The following is a 20,497-nucleotide window of genomic DNA, read 5'->3' as shown; positions in this document are numbered from 1 at the left end:
GCCTCTGCACCCTGAGGCTGCGAGTTCAATCCCAGCCTGCTCCTTCTGACTCTGGGCAAGTCACCCCACGTATCACAATTAGATTGTGAGCTAGCCACGACAGATAGGGGAAATACTTAAGAGTGCTTGATTATTATTCAATGAGCTGTAAACCACTTTGGGTGAATCTCTTCATGAGAAGGCAGTTAATAAATGTAAAATAATAATAATGTGCTTAAGAATATGCATGTTGTGAACCTTGCATATATTTTTAGACAAATTGAAGAAGGGCGATTTACAGATATGCCAATTTACCCAGGTATATCACTATTTACAAGCACGCCTGACCACAGGTTATTGGGTATAATGACTGGGATAGCCATCCAAATGATTACGAAAAATTGGAAGAATTGTAACCGCTTAAATTTCACATTTTGGTGGAATTCGTTATGGGAAAATGATTTCTGAACAAAAGGGTAATATTAAATGGATTCATCTGATGTGGGGTCCATTGACCAATTTTATTGATTCTAATTGAATGGTTTTCCCTTTATTTCCGGTTATAATTTACACATCCAGGGAAGGGGGGTGGGTGGGAGAGTGAAGGATAATATATAGGGTCTGGTTTATTTATGAGTTGCAAGTACTATTGTATGGTTATCTTGAATACATTGAAATCAAAGGGGGAGGGGGCGAAAATTATTCTTCTGTATTTTATTGATGGTTGTAAGTGCTGTTTTTTCAGATAATTGGTTATGAATATTTGTATGCACTGTTTTTAGATTGAAAATGAATAAAGATATATATTTTAAAAAAAACAAAAAAAAAACCAAGCACGGCTGACTTAGAAAACTGTCACCAGACAACTGTATAACATTTTCCACTTCACAATCAAAGAACAAAATTAATATCTCTTGTACTTTCGGGTCACGGACCCAGGGGGCTGCCGCGGGAGCGGACTGCTGGGCACAATGGACCTATGGTCTGACTCGGCAGAGGCGATGCTTATGTTATATTATGCCCTCTTTTTGACAGAATGCGACAGGTAGCAGGAGTTTCCCCTCATTGAAAGTGGCAGTGCTGTAACCCTGAAGGTTTGCTTTCTTTGAGGGGCAGGAACAGATGGCTACTCTAAAGCACTCTCCTCCTCTTCCTCCTCCTTTGTATGCTTTGCTTTGTTTCTGCTACGGCTCAGCACAAGTTGCTAAGAGCACTCTCATAAACATTTCATCAGACATCTAGGGAAAGGCAACACTTCCAGAAGTCTGGGGTTATTTTCGAATGGCAGCAATGTAAGGATTTGTGAAATATTTTCCTGCACAGTCTTCTCGGTGGTGGTGGGGTTTTTTCCCTACAGGTTAGTTATAATTATTGGCATTATTATTTGCACCTAAAATGTGGATCATCCATCGGTGTCATTTTGGGGGAGGGGGCAATGTGGAATATTGATTCCCCCAAACCCTGTTGGTATGAACTCAGGATACAATACAATACGGATTTGCTATAATGCCTTTTAAGAAAACCTTCGAAGTAGTGAAACTCCATAAATAAGGGTAAGGCAGACAGACAGACGACAATAAGGGCCACTGGGACTCAGAGCTGGGCATTGCTATCGATCCACTTTGAAATAGGGAATGCATGGGTAGCAGAAGGAAGGGGGCTGAAGGGACTAGTAGCTTGTAAGCTCTGAGTCCCCAATGTTCATATTGTTCTACATGCAGAATGGTGAAAGAGAGTAATGCAAATGAAGGGAAAAGGAAGGGGGGAAATATGGGATGACGAAATAGGGGAGGAGAGCAATGGGGAAAGACTACAATGTGAGGGAGTGAACATAAGAACATAAAAATTGCCATATTGGGACAGACCGAAGGTCCATCAAACCCAGTATCCTGTTTCCAACAGTGGCCAACCCAGGTCCCAAGCACCTAGCTAGATCCCAAGTAGTATTTCCTATATCCTAGGAATAAGCAATGGATTTTACCAAGCCATCTCAATAATGGTCTATGGACTTCTCTTTTAGGAAATTATCTAAGCCTTTTTAAACCCCAGTAAGCTAACTGATTTCGCCACATTCTCCGGAAACTACGAGTAATTCCAGAGTTTCATCACATGTTGTGTGAAGAAATATTTTCTCCAGTTTGTTTTAAATCTACTACTTAGTAGCTTCATTGCATGCCCCCTAATTCTAGTCCTTTTGGAAAGAGTGAACAAGCTTTTCACATCTACCCTTTCTATTCCACTCGGTATTTTATAGACTTCTATCATATCACCTCTGAGCTGTCTCTTCTCCAAGCTGAAGAGCCCTAGCCGCTTTAGCCTTTCCACATAGGGAAGGCGTCTCAATCCTTTTGTCATTATTGTTGCCCTTCTCTGTACCTTTTCTAATTCCGCTATATCTTTTTTGAGATATGGTGACCAGAACTGCATATCGTATTCAAGTTGTGGCCGTAATATAGAGTGATACAAGAGCATTATAACATTTTCATCTTTGTTTCCCATTCCTTTCCTGATAATTCTTAACATTGTATTTGCTTTCTTAGCCACCACTGCTGCACATTGAGCTGAGGGTTTAAACATATCCTCAGCAACGACTTCTAACATAGAACCCAGCATCACGTAGCTAAATTTCAGGTTCCTCTTTCCCACATGCATCACTTTGCACTTGCTCACATTAAATGTCATCTGCCATTTTGATGCCCGGTCTTCCAGTCTCACAAGGTCCTCGTGCAATTTTTCACAATCCTCTTGCAATTTAAGAACTTTGAACAACTTTGTGTCATCAGCAAATTTAATTATCTCACTAGTTATTCCTATCTCTAGATCATTGATAAATATGTTTAAAAGCAATGGTCCCAGCACAGACCCCTGGGGAACCCACTATTTACTTACCAAAAGGCTATACAACTAATCACTATACTTTTAATTCGGCACAAATGTGCTTAATATGGCCCATGCAGAGAAAGCTGCTTGGCATCTGACATTGCTAAATGACCCACCTCTTGCTAACATCACACACTACTCAACCTATGAGAAACATCCAGCTCACAATGCTCATCCAACTTAGCCCAAGCAGTTTGAATGATCTACATGAGGTGCTACCGTACTGTTTGTAGTAGATGAGAATCCAAACTTAATCCATTCGCGTTCCAAAACGTTCGAGTTCCAAGACAATTTTTCCCATTGAAAATAATAGAAACTGTATTAATCTGGTCCCACAAACTCAGATTTTCCAATAAATTTAACAAAGACAGCAAGATTAGGTCCCCCTGGCAGAGGCAGCAATATCGGGTCCCCCTGGCAAATACAGCAAGATCGGGTCCCCCTGGCAGAGGCTGCAAGATCGTGCCCCCACCGGCACAGGCAGCAAGATCGACAACGGCAACTGCAAGCGGTGCTCAGCCCAAAGCTTCCCTCCCAGGCAGAAACAGAAAGCTGCGTCAGAGGGGAAGCTTTGAGCTGAGCAACGCTTGCAGTTCCCGTACGTTCAGATTCCAAAGCAGCTTTCGGATTCTGGGGCAAAATTTAATCAAAAAAAGTTTGGATTACAAGTTGTTCGAGTTCTAGGGCGTTCGGATTCCGAGGTACCACTACGGTATATACTGAAAGATTGTGTGAAAAATCTTAATAGAGAGATAGCACATAATAGTGCTCCGAAGAGCCTCAAAACCAGCTTATATCTAGGAGGTTGATGTCTTAAAGGAACAGGAACAGCTAGAAAAAATTGTGTGATTTTGGAACCCCTCTATTTGCCCTTCTCCATTGAGAATATTGACCATTTAAACCCACTCTCTGTTTTCTGTCTTTCAACCAGTTCTTAATCCATAAAAGGACATTCAGATACACTATATACAGTTTATTTCAGTCTTGATATACTGCTCCACTGCTATAGCAATCTAAATGGTTTACAGCCAATAATAGTACAATTAAAAGAAAAGAACTGCATTAATCAATGCGACAGCACACAAATCATACAAATATAATATAGAATACAAAGCATCAAACCCTCCCCCCAAATCATATACTAAAATAAAGCATAATAAAATCCTACAAAATAAATGGATAGCTTAAAAAACACCTCTAGCCTAGTCAACTAAACATGATTTTTCTTTCTAGGAAGCTAAAATAAGTAATTTAAATAGAGGTAATATATTGTCTCAGAGTAGTCTCAGCAATCAACCAATCTGAGTTCTGTACTAATTGTACAATAACCCAGGACTGGTAAAAACATGGTCTGTAAATTGTATGAAAATCTTCTACTTCCAACACTGGCTTCAATCTTTAGCAAACCTTTTAACTTCAGACCAGAAACTAAAGTTAGAGTCCAAGAGAACACAATGGGCTCCTTTTACTAAGGTGCGTTAGGGCCTTAACGTGCGGAATAGTGCGCGCTAAATTGCCGTGCATGCTAAACCTTCCATGGCATTATTCTAGAAGCGTACCATGCGGTTTAGCGTGTGGTAATTTTGTGCGTGCGCTAAAAACGCTAGCGCGCCTTAGTAAAAGGAGCCCAAAGTACCACATACTTGAACAAAAATCTTATCAAAAGTTCATCCAATTTTATCCTTTCCATGGATACAGGTGTACAAGTTATAATCATTGTTTGTAATTTCTAATTTCCTCTAATTTAGAGCTGGATCATTCATCTTTAACCAGTGAGAGATGGCCTCAATTCCCTCTACAACAGATTGGGCTAAAACAATGGCTGAGGCTAGGAATGGAAAACAGAGGCCTGCATGGGAACGGAGATCGCAGAAATCTCGGGGGTCCCACGGGAACCCCACGGGGATCCTCCCAGGTCCAAAGGCTCTCGCAGCGATCCCCCCCAGGTTCACAGGACTCCCGCGGGGATTCCCACAGGTCCTCCAGACTCCCTTGGGGATGGACGCTGGTTCTCCGAGGTTCCCACGGAAATGACAGCCTACCTTTGTTCCAATGTTCCCTCTAAACTTCTTGAATCCTTCAGCGCACCAGTTGCTGATTGCCACTCACATGGGAGAGCTCTGTACATCCATCAGTCAGGGAGACAGAGTTGGAGCTTGATGGCTAATCATGAGCACGGGCAGGATTCTGGCGGGGACAGGTAGGTACGGGTGGGATTTCTGTCCCTGCGCAACTCTAAAGGAAAATAAACCATAAGGCCATCAGCAAAGTCTAAACTGGATTTCCAGACAAATAGTTTGCACAAGGGTAGCAAATATGTATTAAACAATAAAAGTCAAAGATTACACGGAATCTAGGATGAAACATCCTATCCAACCTTAACCTGAAAACTCCAAAAGAACAGAACATAAGAACATAAGAAACGCCTTCACCGGATCAGACCTAGGTCCATCTAGTCTGGCGATCCGCACACGCGGAGGCCCAGTTAGGTGCTCCCTGTTGGAGACACGGATTTCCCGTATCCCCCGATATGATTTGCAAGAAGGTGTGCATCCAACTTGCGCTTGAAACCCTGAACACTAGTCTCTGCCACAAGCTCCTCTGGGAGAGCATACCAAGCGCTCACCACTCGCTGTGTGAAACAGAACTTCCTGACATTTGTCCTGAACCTGCTGCCACACAGTTTCAGGCTATGACCTCTTGTCCATGTCACATCTGAAAATGTCAGTAATGCTTCTTCCTGGTCTATTATGTCAAATCCTTTTAATATTTTAAAAGTCTCTATCAAACAATAGGAAAAAATATGAGGTCTGTTCAAAAAATTTATTAAACAATCTTACAACTTATTCCATTGGGTCCCCTGGAAAGTACTCTCCTTCCCTACGTATACACTTTTCCCAACATCGTTTCCACTTCTGGAAACAGTCCTTAAATGCATCTTCAGGGATCACTAAAAGTTGTTGCGTTAAATTTTGCTTTATGTCTTCAATGGTATCAAATTGTTTTCCTATCAGCGTAAATTTAAGTTTAGGAAACAAGAGGAAGTCAGCAGGGGTCAAGTCAAGAGAGTAAGGTAGCTGGAAAAGAACTGTCATTGTGTTTTTGCACAAAATTTGCAAATTTGACGCATTCAAAACACCTTCCACGACTCATGACATGATCCCCATAAGCCACTTTCAACATTTCATAAGTTTCTTTAGCAATCTTACCCAATTTAAATGAGAACTTCACGCTGTAGCACTGTTCATTGAGGTCACACATGATGAAAAATAACCGATCACGAAAACACTCTTTCACAAAAACTGCTGTAGCTTAGAGACGAAAACAGATATCAAAAAAACGGAAAAAAAGGATGTTACTTGTGAGGATTCAAACTACTCAGTACTACCAAAAGAAATTCCCATTAGTGCACAATTCAAACTATCCTGGAACTTTTTGAACAGACCTCATATTCATCTGAAACAATTGACTGAATTCTTTAGATGGCGCCCATAAAAATTGTCTTAGCACTTAGAGCTAGGCCCAGTTTATAGAATAGCACATATTTATTTGAATATATTAATCACCTTTATGAAGAGGTTCACCCAAGGCACAGCAGGTAAAATTCAACATAGAACTTACACTTTCCCCTTCGAATCTGCGGTTTCAGCATCCGCGGATTCAGTTATTTGCGATTTTAAAACAAAAAAGTAATTTAAATTTTTCGGGCTATTTTAAGCCCTGTAAGCCCCCCTTAAGCCTTACCTGGTGGTCTAGTGGGATCTTCCCATGCTCCTGCCCCGTACAGATCGTTCATAGGAAATGGCTGCCTTGAGCTCCCGTAGGGAGTCAATTACAAATATTAGATAAGTACAAGATGGGTGGTACAGAGTGAGTTGGGATAAATAGATGTGAGGCTAAATTCAAGGCAAGTTGTTTATACAGTTAAACAAGGTATAAGGAACTGATTTTAAATCTTCCTCTTTTACAAAACCGTAGTGTGTTTTTTAGCGTCGGCCACGGCGGTAACAGCTCCGACGCTCATAGGAATTCTATGAACGTTGGAGCTGTTACCACCGCAGCCGGCGCTAAAAACCGCACTATAGGTTTAATAAAAGGGGGTGTTAGTATGTGTGTGGCAGGCTAGTCCTGGTGCCTAACTTTAGCCGCATCCATTTGAGCCAACTGGATTAAGGTACAAATCCTCACTCCTAAATTGGGCACAGTAACATAGTAGATGATGGTAGATAAAGACCCAAATGATCCATCTAGTCTGCCCAATCTGATTCTAAAAATTTGTTGGGTTTTTTCTTTTTCTTCATAGCTATTTCTTGGCAAGAATCCAGCCCATCTTTCACCAAACGGCCAAATACAAACACAGACTGTACAAGTCTGCCCAGTACTGGCCTTAGTTCGTCAATATTTACTATTATTTTCTGATTCATCCCATGCTTTTTTTTTTTACTCCGTCACCGTTTTCCTCTCCACCACATCTCTCTTGAGAGCGCATTCCAGGCATCCACCACCCTCTCCATATAGAAGAATTTCCTTACATTGCTTTGAGCAGTGGCGTACCTAGGGTATGTGGCACGCGGGGCCCATCATTTTTTGACACACACCCCCATCTATATGAAAAATATGACTTTTAGTAACAATCCACATATCGCACAACAAGAGTGTACCTAGGAAAAGGCAGCATCTTAAACACTGCAGTGAGCACTACATACATTGTAAAACTAAACAAGCCAGATCCTGCACAGTCAATTGATCCTGTAGTCAATGCCAACTGAAAACTATGTTCTTTTCATACACACAGAATAGAGATACACCCTCGCCCAATATGGAATAATCACAAACTAAAAATAGAAATATGTAGACAAAAGTTAAACTGAACCGCCAAGAAACCAGACCCTGGATACAATGCAACACCACAAAAACAGTAACACATGTCCTCTAATACAGTGCAAAATATAAAGACAGTAGATGTAAATTTGAAAAAACTGATACATAACAATCACCACTTTACAAATTAACAAATAAAAATAAAACAAATAATGAGAAATAAAAAAATACCATTTTATTGGACTAATCCCTGTAAGCTCGGTCCCCATCCCCGCAAACCACCTGATTCCATCCACACAAGCTTTGAATTGTTTATATTAAAGTATAAAAAGAAACAATATTCTGTACAATTGTCAATTTATAAATCAGCGTCTTCTCACCACTCTCTCTTCCCCATTTCCCTCCAGTGTACGCACATAAAAACAAGCTATTTCAATCTATTCATTCATAGAAATTAAAGTCTAAATAATGCCAGTCACATAACAAAACATGATTTTACAAAAATAATTCCCTGCACAGTCAAGCCTGCAAGGATTACTAGATGTCTTTCAGCAGCTCCCCTCCCTCCCTCCCCCTTATCTTTGTGGCCAAGTCAAAATGATCTACCAACAATAACATTTAAAAAAAACAACACAACGCACACTGTACGCATAGAATTGTTAATTATCATTCCTATTCCAGGGTTTTTCAAAGAGGTCAAAGCAGATGACTCTATGCACTGTCACCTCAGTAACAACCATACAAAAATAGACAAATACCCTCCCCCCTCCCTTTTTACTAAACCACAATAGCAGTTTTTAGCGCAGGGAGCTGTGCTGAATGCCCAGCGCTGCTCTGGATGCTCATAGGCTCCCTGCGCTAAACACCACTATTGCGGTTTAATAAAAGGGGACCATATTGTAAAATATAGACAGCAGATATAAATTCAGACACATTTTGATCACTAAATTTAAAATAAAATCATTTTTCCTACTTTGTCTGGTGATTTCATGAGTCTCTGGTTGCACTTTCTTCTTCTGACTGTGCATCCAATCTTTCTTTCAGCCTGTATGCTTCCTCTCCTCCACACCTCATTTCCTCCCCCAACTTTTTCTTCCTCTCTCCCTGACCTTTCTTTCTTTCTCTCTTCATGCCCCCTTTCTTTTTTTCTGTTTCTCTTCTTTCCTTCTGTCTCCCTGCCTGCCCCCTTTCTTTCTTTCTCCCTGCCCTTCCCCAAGCCACTGCCACTACCGCTGCCATCAGGGAACAGGACCCAAACTGCCACCAATGGATAACAGGCCCCAAAGCCAACGCAGACCTGCCCCATGCTCTCCCTGCTTCGGGCCGACCAGCATTCCTCTCCCCGACGTCAATTCTGCCATCGGAGAGGAAGTTCCGCCCAGCCATGCAGCGATTGGCTGGCCCGAATTTTCTCTCCGACAGCAGAATTGACGTCGGGGAGAGGAAGACTGATCGGCCCGTTAGATCGCCAAGGCAAAGTAAGTCCTGGGTGATCAACTCACTTTGCCTTGGCGAGCTACCCATCGAATTGGGCACCCCTGCTCTATGGAGAACACTCAGCTCTCTCCTGTGCACCCCCTTGAGGCGTGCACCTGGGGCAGACCTCCCCCCCCCCCCCCACTAGGTACGCTACTGCTCTTGAGTCTACCACCCCTCAAACTCAAATTATGCCCTCTGGTTTTGCCATTTTCCTTTCTCTGGAAAATATTTTTTTTCTACGTTAATACCTTTCAAGTATAGAAACATAGAAACATAGAAAGATGACGGCAGAAAAGGGCTATAGCCCATCAAGTCTGCCCACTCTACTGACCCACCCCATTAAGTCTGAGTACTAATGACCTAGTTCCTTAACTCGACCCTCGTAAGGATCCTACTAGGGCATCCCATTTATTCTTAAAGTCAAGCATGCTGGTGGCCTTGATCACCTGCTCTGGAAGCTTGTTCCAGTGATCTACAACCCTTTCTGTGAAGAAATACTTCCTTACGTAACTATCGAATTTCCCTCCTCTGAGTTTGAGCGGATGCCCCCTTGTGACCGAGGGTCCCTTGAGAAAGAAGATGTCTTCTTCCACCTCAACACGTCCCGTGATGTATTTAAATGTCTCAATCATGTCCCCCCTCTCCCTGCGTTCCTCTAGAGTGTAGAGCAGCAATTTGTTAGTCTTTCTTCGTACGAGAGACCCTTGAGCCCCGAGATCATCCTAGTGGCCATCCGCTGAACCGACTCAACTCTAAGCATGTCTTTACGGTAATGTGGCCTCCAGAATTGCACACAGTACTCCAGATGAGGTCTCACCATGGTTCTGTACAGTGGCATTATGACTTCAGATTTGCGGCTAACGAAGCTTCTATTGATACATCCCATAAGTTGCCTTGCTTTGGATGAGGCCTTCTCTACTTGTTTGGCGACCTTCATGTCTGCACTGATGATTACTCCCAAGTCTCTTTCTTCTGAAGTCCTAGCTAGTGTTTCTCCATTTAAGGTGTAAGGTTTGCATGGATTTCTGCTACCGAGATGCATAACCTTACATTTCTTAGCATTGAAGCCCAGCTGCCATGTCGAGGACCAGTTTTCCAACGTAAGCAGATCCTGCGTCATACTATCCTGCAGATTGCTTTCACTTACTATATTACATAGTTTGGCGTCATCAGCGAATAGAGTTACTTTACCCTGAAGTCCTTGGGTCAAGTCCCTTATGAATATGTTAAAAAGGAGTGGACCCAGGACCGAGCCCTGTGGCACTCCGCTGGTCACCTCCGATGTCTCAGAGAGGGTGCCGTTGACCACCACCCTCTGACGTCTTCCACTCAGCCAATCATTGACCCATGCAATTAGTGTCTCACCTAACCCCATCTACGGTGTGGGACGCTGTCGAAAGCCTTACTGAAATCCAAGTACACTATGTCCAGAGACTCTCCCGAGTCTAGCTTTCCTGTTACCCAATCAAAGAAGCTGATAAGATTGGATTGGCATGACCTACCCCTAGTGAATCCATGTTGACTAGGATCCCTTAGATTCCCCTCATCCAAAATCGTGTCTAATTTACATTTAAGTTGTGTTTCCATGAGTTTACACACTATTGATGTGAGACTCACTGGTCTGTAATTCGCAGCCTCCGCTCTGCAGCCCTTTTTGTGCAGAGGAACGACGTTAGCTGTTTTCCAGTCCAGGGGGACTCTCCCCGTACTTAGGGAGAGATTGAAGAGCATGGCTAACGGTTCCGCCAGGACATCACACAGCTCTCTGAGCACTCGTGGGTGCAATTTGTCTGGTCCCATGGCTTTGCTCACCTTGAGTCTTAACAGTTCACTGTAAACATCAGCTGGTGAGAACCCAAAATTCTGAAATGGGTCTTCCTTGCTTGGCTTTGCTTCCAGCTGTGGCCCGTGTCCAGGTGCCTCGCAGGTAAAGACTGAGCAGAAGTAATCGTTCAGTAGTTTGGCTTTTTCGGAATCTGTTTCCACATAAATCCCGTCTGCTGTTCTAAGGCGTACTATCCCGTTTGTGTTCTTCTGCCTGTCACTAATATACCTGAAGAAGGATTTGTCCCCTTTCTTAATGTTCTTTGCTAGAGTTTTTTCCACTCGAAGTTTGGCCTCCCTGACTGCTGTTTTGACCGCTGCAGACCTTGTCTTGTATTTAATGTTAGCTTCTTTCTCCCCGGTGCATTTGTATGAAAGAAATGCTCTTTTCTTGTCCTTGACTAGATGTGAGACCTCATCAGTGAACCAACGGGGTTTCTTCTTTCTTTGTTGTTTATTTACCGATTTTATGTAGCAGATAGTTGCTTCGTGTAGTGTCCTTTTCAGTGTTGACTTTTCAGTGTTGATTTTTCAGTATTTGAACGTCTGAATCATATTCCCCTGTCCCTCTTTTCCTCTAAGGTATACATATTCAGGGCTTTCAGTCTCTCCTCATACGTCTTTTGGCGCAAACTTCCTATCATTTTTGTCACCCTCCTCTGGACTGCTTCAAGCCTTTTTGCATCTTTCACCAGATAAGGTCTCCAAAACTGAACACACTACTCCAAATGGGGCCTCACCAACGACCTATATAGGGGCATCAACACCTTCGTTTTTCTACTGGTTACGCCATTCTTTATACAGCCCAGCATCCTTCTGGCAGCAGCCATCGCTTTGTCACACTGTTTTTTTGCCGTTAGATCTTTGGACACTATCACCCCAAGGTCCCTCTCTCCATCCGTGCATATCAGCCTCTCACCATATACGGCTCCTTCCGATTATTAATATATAATGCATTACTCTGCATTTCTTTGCACTGAATTTTAGTTGCCAGATATTAGACCATTCCTCTAACTTTTGTAAAACCTTTTTCATGTTTTCCACTCCTCAGCGTCTACTCTGTTACAAATCTTGGTATCATCAGCAAAAAGGCAAACCTTTTCTTCTAACCCTTCAGCAATGTCACTCACAAACATATTGAATAGGATCGCCCCCCAGTACCAAACCCTGAGGGACTCCAATACTCATCTTTCCTTCCTCTGAGCGACTTCCATTAACCACTACCCTCTGGCGTCTGTCTGTTAACCAGTTTCTAATCCAGTTCTCCACCTTGGGTCCTAACTTCAGCCCTTCAAGTTTGTTCAAGAGCCTCCTATGAGGAACCGTGTCAAAGGCTTTGCTGAAATCTAAATAAATTACATCTAGCATATGTCCTTGATTCAGATCTCTGGTCACCCAATCAAAAAATCCAATCAGGTTCAATCAGGTTTTCAGCCACACATCATAAGATTCACATCATAAGATTTACCGTACCTTTAGTAAAGCCATGTTGCTCGGTTACTGTAACCCATTAGATTCTAGGAAGTTCACTATCCTTTCTTTCAGCAAAACTTCCATTATTTTTCTAACAACCGAAGTGAGGCTAACTGGCCTGTAATTTCCCGCTTCATCCCTGCGACCACTTTTGTGAATAGGGACCACACATCCACTCTTCTCCAATCCCCAGGAACCACTCCCATCTCTAGAGATTTGTTGAACAAGTCTTTAATAGGACCCACCAGAACCTCTCTGAGCTCCCTAAGTATCCTGGGATGGTCCCATTGCTCTGTCCACCTTCAGTTTTTCAAATTGTTCATAAACACTTTCCTCCTTAAACGGCGCAGAATCTACTCCATTTTCCCATGTAATTTTGCCAGACAATCTTCAGGATTTTCTTCCGTGAACACAGAGCAGAAGTATTTGTTTACCACGTTTGCTTTTTCCTCATCACTCTTCACATATCGGCTCCTAGCATCTTTTAGTTTAGCAATTCCATTTTTCATCTTCCTCCTTTCACTGATATATCTGAAAAAAATTTTGTCTCTTTTTTTACATTTTTAGCCACTTGCGCTTCCGCCTGCGCTTTTGCCAGACATATCTCCCTCTTGGCTTCTTTCAATTTCACCCGGTAGTCCTTTCTGTACTCATTTTCTTGGGGGGGGGGGGTTAATTTCAGGAACGCCAAGTCTTTAGCCTTTATTTTTGCCGCCACTAGTTTGGAGAACCATGTCGGTTTCCTTTTTCTCTTGTTTTAATTTATTTTCTTCACATAAAGTTCCTAGCCATTTTTATAGCTCCTTTTAGTTTAGACCAGTTTTTCCACTTCTCTTATGTCCGCCCATCCTAACAGCTCTTTCTTCTAAAACTACATGCATAAATTCCAGGAATGCACCAGATCTGCCATGACCTTCCAATTTCTGCATCTCCTTTTTGGATTCACATGCAACTTTTTAAAGAAATCAAATAAGAACATAAGAATAGCCTTACTGGGCCAGACCAATGGTCCATTCAGCCCAGTATCCCGTCTTTACGGAGGTCAATCCAAGTCACAAGTACCTGGCAAACACCCAAATAGTAGCAGCATTCCATGTCGCTGATCCAGGGCAAGCAGTGGCTTTTCCCGTGTCTGTCTCAAAAGCAGTTTATGGACTTTTCCTCTTGGAACTTGTCCAAACTTTTTTTAAAACCAGCTACATTAACCGCTCTTACCACATCCTCTGGCAACGCATTCTGGAGCTTAACTATTCTCTGAGTGAAAAAATATTTCCTCCAATTGGTTTTAAAAGTATTATTCTGTAACTTCATCGAGTGTCCCCTAGGCTTTGTAAATCTTGATGCAGTAAAAAATCAATCCACTTGTACCCATTCTACACCACTCAGGATTGCTTGTTAGAATGCCAATTATCAGTGCTAATTGGATCGTTATTCAGTTAAAGTGCATGCTCAAATTGGATGTGACCCCAAATTTGCACAAAGCGCCTACCAGTGCCTAAAAACTTAGCACCAGAATCACGCCTCTGTAGGTGCTTTAGGCCGCCTAATGCTACTGTGGCCATGGCTAACACCGGAATTGGTGTTAGGCTGCCTAAAGCACCTACAGAGGCACGATTTACATCATAAGTAGGCGCCAGAAATGTAGGCCAGGAAAACCCTGGCCTATATTTCTGGCAAGTATCTTTGCCAGAGGCGCGATTCTGTTCCCAGTACTATTGACACACGATCGGCAGCTGCTTTTAAGGCAGCCACCGACATAACACTAGTTACAAAATCCGGGCCTAAGCCCATTTCTTGCAGAGCCAGGAAAAAGCCTTCTTTGGATTTGCTTCAAGTCTGTCCCCATATGCTTTATGACAAAGACCACTGGTCATTTTAGTAGCCGCCCTCTGGACCAACTCCATCTTGTTCAAATCTTCTTGAAGGTGCAGTCTCCAGAACTGTACACAAACTAACATAGAATGCTTTAGAGCAGGGGTGTCAAAGTCCCTCCTCGAGGGCCGCAATCCAGCTGGGTTTTCAGGATTTCCCCAGTGAATATGCATGAGATCTATTTGCATGCACTGCTTTCATTGTATGCTAATATATTCATTGGGGAAATCCTGAAAACCCGATTGGATTGCGGCTCTCAAGGAGGGACTTTGACACCCCTGCTTTAGAGCGTCCTGCGTTAGGCCTTTTTTTTTGCTGCGTTACACACACATTAGTGCCTCATGCATTTTAGAAAAGGGTCCTATAGAGATTTCATTACTATGTGCAGCACTCTCTCATGATAAAGTGACTTTTCCCATCCTTTTTATGCTCAAATCCATTTTAAGAGCTATAGTTCACAGCAATTTTCATTGCATTCGATATATTTTATTGTGTGTACTATTTAAGACTAGCAATTCTGGCGCCTTCTCTTGCAGTGACACACAGGAAAATAACTCTTATTAACTGCTCCCTAATGGCCTTGTGGAGGCACATTGTGTAGCCTCCGCTTGAGTGCAGAGCTCCCAAGCAGTTGCTGGAACAATCACACTGGACCCATTCTTGGTGTCTGAGCTGTTGGCGGAAGCCAGGGGCTGCCTGTCCAGGAGAAATCGCGGAGTTGTCAGCTTGGCATTCAGCCCAGAGGCTGTGCTATCCTGAAAGCAGCAGGGCCTCTTAGATTACGTATTTTTCTCTGCATTGCATTGAAAAGTGGACAAATGTATTCAAACAACAATAGCTGGTCCCTTTCTACCCTTTAAACTTAATTGGTTGTATTAATTCTTAGGTCTGCTATTTTTTCTGCCCTTTCAGCTCTGTCCCATTTGCTGCTGCCATCATCACCAGCCAATTTACGCCAAATATTAACTTCTTCCTCTCCAGCTACCATATGATCTCAAAACAAAACACAGCAAGGGGGCTTCCACTTAAGGCTGGCACACAGTCAGTTCCCTTTAGTCATAACAATAACTTTTATAAACCCAAGCAATGATTTCAACATAATAATAAATAAAATGAGATGCATTACTGAGTCAATGATAAGGATTGATGAAGTTTCCTGGAATTATTCTAAGTAAGCAGCAGTCTGACTACATGAAAAAATTAATACCAAAAGCCTTTTTACCTCTCATAGGTATGATTTTCTTTCCCAGAACTGCTGATTTACTGAAAACTTTCATGTGTATGAAAATGTGTTTGCTTTCTAAGTCTCCAACTCTTGTCTCCTCCTATGAGGTCACAATAGTCAAATAACTATGACATCACGAATGAACTTCAGAAGAAAAGGGATTGAGACTGCCCAGAAATGTTTAATAAAGATCTAAAGGGCCATAAATGAGCAACATTTTGGATTTGTTTCATTTAAGCAGAAGGTTGGGATATCTTCCTACAAGAGTGTTTGCTCATACAACTGAAGCCGCAGTAGCTGTTCTCATAATAGCAGAACCCACGTGTAAGTAAATTAAAAAATTATAAGACAACAACCCATCAGCATGCATGCATGATTCCATGACTCTGGTGTAGATAAAATGGTAAAGAGCTGAGTTCTCCACCAGCAGCAGCTCTAGAGATTACTTTAAAAAGTTTTATTCCAGACATGTAGGCCCTGATTTTGCAAAATGCATCTAAAGTTAGCCGCCGTTTAGGTGCCTATGTGAGGCATTCTTTGTAGAATCACGCTCAGCAGAGTTCAGCACTGTTTAGGCGTCTAACATTCTAGGCGTCCTGTAGAGAATCAGGTTGTAGGTGAGATTTAGACGTCCAAGCAATGTCCTTAATGTTATTTTATTATGTTATTAAAATGGTGATTTTATGCAATTTTTCATTATAATAGTAATACTAGGAGTTGGATCTGTATAATGCTTTTATCTATTTCTCTTCCGTCAGACAGAGTGACTGGGATTCGAACCAGCAACATTAGGATAGAAGGGTATGGATGCCCTAGGTCACTCAGTATAATGTAAAGGAATCAAAGGACGCCCAAATTGAGTCTTTGCCCAAACCACACCCATTCCACACCCACGCCTTTTGAGTTAGGTGCAAGTTTTAAACATGGGCGTCCGTGAAATTGTGGCTGCATCTACAAAATGGCATCTACGTCCTTTGGACGCCTAAATACCAATGATCACTTGTTAAGACCCTTAATTGGCTCATTAACTGCTTAGATTGGACTCCGAATGCACGCCAAACTTTAGGTATGCCTTTAGGCGCCTTTTATAGAATCAGGGCCGTAGTTCGTACATTAGAGTCCAGGAAAATGAACAAGGAAAAGCTTTGGATTAAGTTATTTAGGGTTGTGTTTTTTTAGTTACTAAAGATTAGTGCATGTTATCTGCAAAGGAGGGGGGATATCTTGAGGCAGATAACATGCACTGTTTGGGTGACCTTCATAGAACCAAGGGATTCATGTATTGTCCTATATCCTGACCAAAGACATAAGGGTCCATTTACTGAGCTCTGGCAAAAAGTGACCGTAGCATGCCCTTATGCAGGTCTTTTCTGCATGCTAAGGCCACTTTTTGCCACATCTGGAAAATGCAAGATTTTCCATTTGCCAATTTAATGGCCATGTGCTAAAGTTAGCATTTAGCCATTAACAAAAATTAGTGCGGGATCCCTTACTGCCACCTATTTTGTAGGCGGTAATGGCCATATTCTATAAAGAGCACCGTAATCGCGTCCGCCAAGCAACACCTAAGTTCAAGATCTGTGCAAAACTTTATTTTTAAATTGGCTTAATTAGCATGGTAATATGATCACGCCGGTTTTCAGCCAATCAAAAAAAAAAAAAAATTAGCGATTGAAGAATTTAGCACCGAACTCTAAGGAAGCCTAGCGACGCCTAAGTGGAGGCACCATTCAACGCCTAACAATGCCTATGTTAAAAAGTACAGACTCAGATAAAATAAAAAAATAGAGCAAAAACTCTCAAAAACTGTGAGAGTGGAGTGATTAGAACATCAAAACAAAAATGCAAAATAATCACTCAAAAATAATACATTCTAAATATCATAAACAACTGATAGTGAGTTGTAATGCTCAGAGATATGGAGGTGATAACAGGGGATACCCAACACTACCACCTCACTGCCCAATCATCGCTTAATTCAAAGCACCAGCTGTAAACATTCTACACTATTAGATATGGTTTGTGTAAGTGCACATATCTACCATTATTTGAAAAATAACAAAACGTTGTTTAAACATAAGTTTGAAACAGCAAACTTATCTTAGATTCACGGGTTCCAACGTGACACCAACACGTTTCGTTCCTGCCTCAGGGAACCGAAAACAGAATTGTAGCTAGACTCAAAATTTGCGGGCGTTGTGTGCAACTCATACATTTCCAAGAGCTCCTTTCCAAAAGCATGACTCTAATCGTATTTTTAGGAAACTGCCTCCTGATAGCTATCACCCAACTAGCTATTACACCCAACAAGACAGCTTTTGTAGGAGTGGGTTTTTTTTTAGGCCAGATGAAGCTGAACTGAGGCCTTTTTCTCCACTTCTTTTCTTTTTCTTTTCCCTCTTTCTTGTGGGAGTGTGAATGCTGTTGGGTGTGTTTAAGGCCTGTAGTGTTGCTGGGTGTGTGTATCGTTTGTCTATGTGGGGCTTTGTTTTGAGTTAGTAAGGGACGCCTCAGTACTCCCAATGGTACACCATTTTAAGCTGCAGTAGGCACACATTAATGTTTACTGCGGCTTGGTAAAAGGACCCCATAATTAGATAGGTTTCAGTTAGGGATTATTCGAAAAGGGATGGAGAATAAAACAGAATATGATACCTCTGTAGGTCCATAGTATGATTGCATCTTGAGTACTATATGCAGTTCTGGTCATCCCATCTCCAAAAGGAGAGCAGAACTAGAAATAGTTCAGAGGAGGACACAGAAATGATAAAGGGGATAGAACACCTCCCTTAAGAGGAATGGCTAAACAGGAGAGGGTTCTAGTTGTTTAACATTTCAAACCACACAAAAAAGATGAGGGCACTTCATGCAACTAATAATCAGTATACTGAAGAAAAAAAATTGTAGGTTTTGTTTCAATCAAAGCATAGGTAAGCTATGAAATCTGTTGCCAGATGTTGTCAAGGTGACAAACAATAGATTCAAAAGAAATTCAGACAAATTTCTGGAGGAAAAGTCCTTAAAAATGATTAGCCAGGTAGATTTGGGAGAATCATTGCTTATCCTTAGAAATGAGCTACTACTTAGAAAAGATCTATTTGGGGGGGGGGGGGGGATCTACTAGGTACTTGTGGCCTGAACTGGTCAAGCTCGAAGACAAGAAGCTGGACTTCATGGACTTTGTTCTGATTCAACATGACTTTTTGTATGTTCTTATGAATCCCTGCTGTTAATGTACTTTGCATTGTACTGATGCATTATTGTATGCATTATGATGAATTTATTTTTGTCGATTGTTACTAATTAAAGCACACTCTCATGTTTAGTAAGAAGTGTGGTGTATTGAGGTCTATAAAATAGTGGAATGGAAAGGGTAGATATGAATCGCTTGATCACTCTTTCCAAAAATGTGTCATTAAACACATTTTGAATCGCTTGATCACTCTTTTCTTCACACAATGTGTAATTAAACTCTGGAATTTGTTGCCGGAGAATGTGGTGAGATCAGTTAGCTTAGCGGGGTTTAAAAAAGATTTGGATAATTTCCTAAAAGAGAAGTCCATAGGCCATTATTGAGATGGCTTGGGAAAAATCCACTGCTTATTCCTAGGATAAGCAGCATAAAATCTATTGTACTACTTGGGATCTAGCTAGGTACTTGGGACCATGGGTTGGTCACTGTTGGAAACAGGATACTGGGCTTTATGAACCTTCGGTCTGTCCCAGTTTAGCAAATCTTACATTGCAGTGATAAGGAAATGGATTTGGGGGTTAGTTCATGCCTATTCAGTAAAGGTGAATTTTGTCATAATCCAAGAAAAAGGGACCAAGTCTTAGAAATTGAGTTATTCAGCTGGCTAAATAATCAAGAAGTTGCTGATTCAAATGCAACAAACCACATCTTTCTATCATTTCATTTGCCAGAGATATACCATTTTGCCGGCCTACATTGTAAACGTCTTCCACTCTACTAGGGAGATGCATAGGGCCGCCAAGGTTCACCTAAGGCTACCGCCTAGACTTAGGCAAGCTTAGGCAGGCTTGCGGACCTCCCTAGGCTCTCAGAGGCACCTTCAATATAGGCGGCCTGCCTGGGGATCATTTTTTTTTTTTAACGTGCATCCCAATTGACTGATTAGACAGCTGTAGGATGCCTACAGCTGCCTACAATCGGGACGCAGTTTACAGAATCCAGGCCTAAATGTGGGCATGCTTTGGAGTGGATCTCAGACGTGCTTTCAAGTTAGGTGCCGCTACGCTCTGATATCATAGAAACATAGAAACATAGAAATAGACGGCAAAAGAAAATTCTGGAATAAATTAAGGATGTCTAAATATTAGGATGCTGAGCACTGCCTAAGCATGCTTAGGTGACGCTAAGCATAATTCTGTAATGGGAACCTACGCTTTATAGAATCAGACCCAGATTCTCTAAATGGCACTGCTGTTGGTGGCTACCTTAAAAGCGGCCACCAATTGCATGTCAATCACGCTATGGTACCATTTAGAGAATTGCAGCTTTGGGAAAGGTAGGCGCCAGAAATGTAGGCCAGAGGCTTCAAGGCCTACATTTCCAGCGCCTACCTTTGAGGTTAATCACTCCTATGGAGGTGCTATATGGCGCCTGACACAAATTCCGGCATAAGCCACACCTACAGTGGCATTAGGCATTGTAAAGCCTTTTAAATGGCATTTTCCTCTTAACCTAGATGCCATTAGGGCACCTGCCAGCACCTAAGTTAAGACACCGTTTATAGAATATGGGGCTCAGTGCTGATATTGTTACTTAACTGTAGGCAGACTTTATGGAATCAGGCCCAAAATGGCTTGTCTGGGCTCACAGAGTCAGAAAAAAATGAAATTTACCTTGCATGGTAGCCCCTAGCTAGAGCTTCTAGGGCCACCAGACTTGTTTAGTCTATCGGTCTTACAGTTTGGTAAAGT

The 20,497-nt window shown here is 42.0% G+C and overlaps 1 protein-coding gene across 2 annotated transcripts in view; it reads left to right on the top strand.

Annotated features, from left to right (window-relative positions):
• Positions 1-1,204: 1,204 nt before the first annotated feature.
• The window catches only part of LOC117348471 (tetratricopeptide repeat protein 24-like), a 55,011-nt gene continuing 35,718 nt past the window's right edge, over positions 1,205-20,497 (top strand). Inside the window, exon 1 of one of the 2 annotated variants that reach the window (XM_033920664.1) lies at positions 1,205-1,336. The gene's annotated coding sequence lies outside the window, so the exon portion shown is untranslated. The remainder of the gene's footprint in view (positions 1,337-20,497) is intronic. The other variant, XM_033920665.1, reaches the window with a different exon arrangement.

Source organism: Geotrypetes seraphini, chromosome 14 (genome assembly GCF_902459505.1).
Source record: "Geotrypetes seraphini chromosome 14, aGeoSer1.1, whole genome shotgun sequence".
NCBI classification, from domain to species: domain Eukaryota; kingdom Metazoa; phylum Chordata; class Amphibia; order Gymnophiona; family Dermophiidae; genus Geotrypetes; species Geotrypetes seraphini.
Note: the sequence above shows the minus strand (reverse complement) of the source record. Positions and strands in the feature narration are given on the sequence as shown.